Source organism: Chelon labrosus (genome assembly GCF_963514085.1).
Source record: "Chelon labrosus genome assembly, chromosome: 16".
In the NCBI taxonomy this organism is placed as follows: Eukaryota; Metazoa; Chordata; class Actinopteri; order Mugiliformes; family Mugilidae; genus Chelon; species Chelon labrosus.
In genome coordinates, this window is record NC_140349.1 from 6,686,865 (window position 1) to 6,694,142 (window position 7,278).

Here is a 7,278-nt window from a genome sequence, read left to right on the forward strand (position 1 = left end):
CCAAAGTTATATGGGTGAGCAAACGATCGTATTTTATGCCAGAAATAAGGTCCAGGTTGTAAAAAACGGTAATTCCCCTTTAACAGAAAAAGAGGAAATGCCAGCTGTGACTGAACCATTCGAGTAATATTATCTATTGTACACTTACACTTGTATATCCTCTTTGCACTATATTTTTATGTCATTACACACCAATCAGGCATATCGTTATGACCGCCTTTCTAATATTGCGTACAGTACAGTAGCCCGTGTTCAAGCTTCAATAAACCTGCAGAAAAGCCTCCGTCGCTACAATATGTATTCATGTCAAGAATATATATTGCATTGTTGCTAAGCATTACTTTCTACTGCGTTTTTATGTGCGACATCATCTACCACATGTTAGTTGACTTTAAAAAATCGGAAGTCGTTCGACCCCCTAGTCCTAATACATCCACAAACACTGATATAAAATGATAACATTTGAAAGAGAAAATATTGAAGCTTATGAAAGTTGTGCTAAACTGACTGCTTAAAGGATTTATTTGTTCGTGTGCGCTGGACCAGACGGTGGGGGTAGTGTTGGTGGCAGGTCACACCGGGTTAGTCCTGAGCACCTGCACTTTGGTCTCAGATGCTTTCAGTTGCCTCTTGTTTGAAAAAAAAAAATAAAAACCTGAATATCAAAGCCCCGACTCTTTTGTAGCTGACAAAGGCTGCTGCTCAGCATTCAGCCCGGTGTGACCCACCTTTTGTAGCAGGGATTTGAGCTGCGTCAGATTTGATGTCCTTTAAGTGAGGCATTAACGTTGCAGGACATTGTTGAGTTAATCTGAAGTCCACTGAGCAGGTACGGTAAGTTTTATATACCTGTAATATGCACGTTTGAAGAAATACAATTGTGCTTCTAATGTTTAATTGATTCAGTAATGAGTAACTGTAACCTATTTCAACCTCTGCCCACTATTGGATAGTCCTGCAACCAATCATTGTGATATTGTGTTGTAAACAAAATTCAATGACGCTGTTACTCTCCTGTCCATCGTTGCAGAAATCCTTCCCAAACGATGTGACTGGGCCTGCAGATCTTTGCAAGAGCATAATCAGTTCCCAACTTTCCACCACGAAACATTTGCAGGCGAGGAAGTTAGTCTGTCTTCCACGCTGCAAAAAACAAGCAAATTAAGAAAATGTCTTCCTCAATCTGACCACACGGACTCGTCATTTAGCACAATCTTCATGAGTCACCATAGCAACAGCAAGCAGCCATGCCCGCCATTTTTTAGTGCCCCCTGGAAACAGGTCCATTGTAGTCTTCATTTGCGTTTTTAAAGTTGTGATATGAAACTGGTGAAGATGTTTTTTCTTGTGTTTTGTCTTTGATTAACAAGCAAGGAAGCACAGAAAGTCACATTTGTCCTGCAAATAAATAAAGAGATACTGTTAAGTTTGTGTGTAAACTGGCGACTTGAGAAACATTCCTGTCACAGGTCCAAGAAAAGCTGAAACAAGTGCAACTGGATTTGTAGAGTTTCTTGAAGATGTTTCCTCCAAGTACCTTTTTCTGTTCTAAATGCAATTATTTAAACCCCAACTCCTCTCCAGTCTTTTACAACTGAAGAAGCAATTTGGATGAAACATCTTCAAGAAACTCAGTTGTCCTTGTTTCAACTTGTTTTTTTTCATATATATATATATATATATATAGACCACAACCTAGATGACCGAGAACCTTCACAGACATTCCTGTCATAGAGATCATCTCACATCTCAAGTTGCTCATCAGACTCTAAAAAATTAACGGCATGGAAGTCTTGGCTCGGACATGTGCTGGCACTGGATCTGGATGCAGCAGCCGAAGTCATCAGGCAATAGAGGCGTTGGGTAGATTACATTATAAAGGACTCAAAACCCAACTATCTGTCATCTACTCAACTTTGGAGGATAGATGTCGTTTGTTGCACAAAAGTGGACACATAAATTCTCATGACGCAAAATAACCAGTCTGTCTTCTATCGCGAGGCCATTTGACTTCTTCTAGTCCTCATATGAGTTCATTAAAACGAACTGCTTTGTAAGATGCTAAGAGAAAACCAAATCACCTGAGCCACTATAGAAGAAGTTTTCAGAAAACTACTGTGGGCTTTACGCTGCACAGTTTCTGCATCCTTCTCTCTGACCTCATTGCCAGATTGCGACCCGAGTTGTGCAACCCGAGGGCAGCTTTCTGCAAGCGGGTCTCGACCAGCCAGCTGCTACGGATGTATAACCCAGAGATATGTAACCTGGCGATTAAAAATGCAGCGATGTGGAGCAGCTGCGGTGGAGGCGGAGGAAATGGGGCGAGTCAGGAAACCTGCATGGGTTCTACCTCCATGAGACCTTTGAGTTATGTCTTTACACATTAATAAATAACCTAAAGCCTTTGATTAACGATGAAAGTTAGTGACTGATGACTGGACTCGAGAATCTGCTGCCTCAGTGGAAGAAATGTTGCCGGTGCTGCTGCTGAGCTCAGTAAAGTTTCAGCTTCAGTAACGGAAAAGCTTACACAACGATCTGAGTGTGTTTAGTTTAAAGACTTGCCATATGTGCAGAAGAGGAGGAGAGAAAGAGGCTTTTTAGTTTTGCTAAACAGCTGGCTGTTATGAAAAAGGAGCTGAAGAAGATTTAGCTCGCTGAATTATGTAAAAGTGTTACCCTTAAGTTCCCTTTTATGCTTAAATAATAAAGATGATATAATGTTTTAGCTGGAACTTTATTTTGCAAGAAACGTGAGTCAATTTGGGACCAAACTGACGACTCTCGACGATGCAGCTCAGGTCTTTTTATCTGTTAAGCCGCACTTTGTCTGAGCCTCCTGATTACTTTTGGTTCCGTCACTCGCCCCTCTGTCTTCATCGAACCAAAGACGTCATTCAGCTTGATTGCCGTTCTTTCTCTTACATAAACCACAAGGTCAGAGCAGTGGAGAAACACAAATCCTCCTGAAAAACTCAAAGCTCTTAACGTTTTTCTGTCGAGTCGATGCATGGCTCCCTGACCACTTGACCCTCAGATTCTGCCGTCAGAAGGCATGAGGAGCCTCAGTCAATGAATGCTCTTGCTTTTAGTTTCTGCGCGTCCTCCAGCAATGTTGCTTCCTTTACGTCTCTGTGATTCTTTTGTCCATTATCTCGTCTCTGACTATGCATAGGAAGGATCAGACCGCGGGTGATGCTGCCCTGTTCTCAGAAGAAGGGGTTGCGTAAGAGGCAGGCTTTTTTCCCTCTACTAGCTATGCTGGTGTATCTGGGTTAATGCTTCTGCAGCCTGACCGAAGGCAATAGGACACGTTCTTATGCATGCAGGGAACAGATCACAGATCTGATCTCATAACAGGAAAGTGTGTGTTTCCTGCAGAAGTCCTGATGTAACCGATAATATCTTTTAGAGCGTAATAAATTAGACAACTCACGGATTGCCTGAAACCCCAAGAGCATGCTCTAAGATAATGGTGGCAAGAAAAACTCTCTTTTAACGTGAAGAAATTCTGAGTTACTCATTTAGGCGTGCCAGATAGAGACAGAAAAGAACACATCCCAGATGTATCAGAGTATTTTTCTCATGTTTGTCATCCGAGTGTTTAGCGCATAATATATTAGACAATTAATTAATTGCATGAAACCCCCAGAGCGTGCTCTAATGCGCCGATGGTGGCGAGAAAAATACCCTTTTAACAGGACGAAACCTTGAGCTGCTCATATGGGGAAACTGGGTAAAGACAAAAAAACAAAGAGTTGGAGACGGAAAAGAAAGGAAGAGACACTGGATTCGTTGTGCCATCAACAAATCACAGATCTGATCTGTGTTTCCTGAAGAATCCGCAACGTTCCTGTGAAAATATCACTGTCAATATCAGTGTGTTTCTCTCATGTTTAATCATCCAAATGTTTAAAGCATAAGAAATTAGACAATTGACGAATATCCTGCAAACCCCAGGGCATGCATCTGCAAAAAAAGGAAGAGATGCTGGAGTGCACAGTACATGGGAGATCGATAATGGAAAGATGGGACGGAGCTGTTACGTTGCTGTTTATCTTTGGGTTTGGGATTGTTTGTATGGGCACACTGGAAAGATTACTAGTACATCTACAGCAAGATCATTTGTAGTATAGTTGTTCCTTCATCCAGACTGAACTCTGCCAAGGGGTTGATAATTTATACTCCAAGCAAATCTCAGAAAAACTTGCAGCTAAGTATTTCAGTTGGAGTTGTGGGAACTTAAAATGGGTGCAAAAACGATGGTAACAGCGTTGGTTCACAGAAGAAGTTAAATTAGTTCATTCACTACTGAACATGAGCAGTGGTTGGAGCATTTAACAAATTCTCTTTATATAAATGTACTCCTCTCTTAATATTTTCATCAAGTTCAGTTTGCGTTACCTGATGATTTGATGGTCACCGGGTCAGGAGATCTAAGTGCCTGCTGTCTCTGTAATTGGACATTAGCTCGTAGCTCTGATGTGGGCTGATGCTCGTACTGACAGCGTATAATTGGCTCGCTGTGGGGCTCCAAAAGAAGGCGGAGTGGGTTTCTTTGTCTGTGCGACGTGAAGGTCAGCCAGAAATGGAAAAGAGGCACTAACTACACAGAAAACAGCATCAAAAACGGCTGTATGATTGGCAAAAGCCTGGCGTGGTGAAGAGTGAAATGTTAAATGCTTTGATTTTGCCGTTTGATCCTCTTTGTGCATCACTCGGCCTGTCTTAATCCCTCAGGGGTTCTTTTAATGTGAGTTTTTAACAGGAGATTAAAGTCTATAAGACTCTCTGCTGCACGGGGCAGGATTTTCATTTTCTGAACCTCACAATGTGCCAGATGGAAAATTGAAACACACACAAAAAACACAGAGTACCAGGTCAGCTACAGATGGTGCTTCACTCTCAGATTCCACCTGCACACTTCATCACATGCAGGTAGCAGCTATCGCACATCAATGAAATGTGGGCATTCCTGCATAAAACTTAAATCATTAGTGAAAAATTGTTGCACATACTGTTGTACAGGCTAGTGCAGTACAAATAAATATAATATTAACGATATATTATGTAATGTGAAGCCAAATCCTCATCATAGGATTACCAGCATGGAGGCAGACTGTTACATAGGCAAAAAGTTGCACTTGAACACACCACAAAGACTTCAGCCCATGACCAGCTGGACTATACGATCTGCAGCTTTGTGAAAATAAATACTTCTCCACACCAGTAGGGGCCAGTAGTCTGTGTTGTCCGTTCAAATGGGGAAACAGGAAGAGCTACTATTAGCTGGTGTCACAAGTGTAGCAAGGGGGTTGGATACAAATGCAGGACGCACACAAAATGAACCCAAGATTTGATAAATGAATCAAGTTTAGCTGAGTTATGAGGATTTACAATGAAGGTGATAAAAGGCGTTGCAGGAGTGTGGCAGGTTAATCTGCCAAAAAATCTAAAAAACAGGAGAAGACAAGAAAAAGGAACCATGGGGAGGTGAACCAAACCACGAGGGTACATGACCAGGTACATCCAGAGTAAGAAACGTGAAAAAACAAACAGGGAAAAGACAAAAGGACTATATTTACATACTGAGGTTAACGTGAGGTTAATGAGGCATAGGTGAGACTACTGAAGGAGGAGCACACAAGGAGAAACCAATCATATTATTAATGGAGGGAAAACACAGACAGGAAGTGAAGCAAGACGTGAAACATCAAATGCTCAAGGGCTGGGTAAAGCAGGGGTGTCAAACTCATTTTAGTTCAGGGGGCCCCATACTGCCCAGTTTGATCTCAAGGAGGCCGGAGCAGTAACACAATAGCGTATTAACCTGTAAATAACGACAGCTCCAAATGTTTCCCTTTGTTTTAGTACAAGTACGTTATGAAAATGATTACACTTAAGGAACAACTCTTACTTAAATCTGTGTGAACAGTAGGAATAGCAGTTATCTTTACTGGAAAATTGCAGTTAATGTCTTCAGTGTAATTCATCCCGTGGGCCAGATTGGACCCTCTGGTGGGCCGCTTTTGGCCCGCGGGCCGTATGTTTGACACCTGTGTTCTAAAGTCAGTATCATGACAGCTGGGAGGCTAAGAAGAGCTACAGCCCTTCATACAGAGCTGACCTCTCCTGAATCATGCTGAACAGTCGGTCTACAGTTTATTCGTTCTAGGTGAAATATCTGAACGTTCAGATAATCCCTTCGTCATTTCTGTTTCTCTTTGTTAATCCGAGCAGCCAATCAGAGAGACCCCTCAGTTTCAACCTGCTGAACAGCCAGGCATCTACAGACGTCCAAGCCGGGCCAATGGTGCAGGACACACAGGAAAAACTAGAGTCACAGACGTTCATCTGACTTAGATTCTAATTTAGTATCTCATTTAATGATGAGTCAAGATTTAGCTGAGCACGTTTCACTGATAAGTAATAGGCAGCCTCCTGTAACGTTGCCCGTTCTTCATTAGTCGGAAAGCTCAAGACAAATGGCTCAATTACTCGCAGTGTTTGTGAGAGGAATATTTGTCCCTAGACCACGGCTCAAAGGCTGAAAAATCATCTTCCACAAACCAATGTCCCAAATGAATCCTGATTGGAACCGGTCCAGAGCTCACCTGTATAACACAGAGTCTCCGCATGCTGCACAGACCTCATTTATTTCTTTAATGTGGCATAATGGGATTAGAGAAGCTAAAGGGGCAAGTGATTAAAATGACTTCCAGATAAATAAGTGTTGAATACAGCTGATTATGTTACGTCAGTCTGAGTCCAAACTGCACCGATGCCCAGAAGAGTTCAGGAAACTGATGATGGAGCTGATGGATCCGGTCACTGGTGGGAGGGAGGGAGGCCTGTCAGCTTCAGTCTGGTCGTACGATGTGAGGTGAGAGATGTGACTCACTTCCACCGGACAGCTATGTGGAGAAGAGCTTAACACTTGGCTCTTTAAATTTATCTTTCAGTGAGGCGTGACAGTGACGGGCCGAGACAGAAAGGGCCGCTCGGCGAGAACTGAAGCCACGTTTTAAGCCGGTTTTCAGCTTCAGCCGTGAAATAGATGGATAAACTCACTTGAAATCACATTATTCAGCTTTTGAACCTGTCATATATGTTTGACACTGATTCGTGGGCATGTCAGAGCTCGTTGAAGCCTCTACAGGCTGAGACACATGGAGACAGAGTGCCGTCGGCCTGTCTAACTTCATTTTTCTGAGCCAATCAGGCCAAAATAACCCTTCGTACTAAAAGCTTTGTGCGGTCGTTGACGAAGAGTAATGA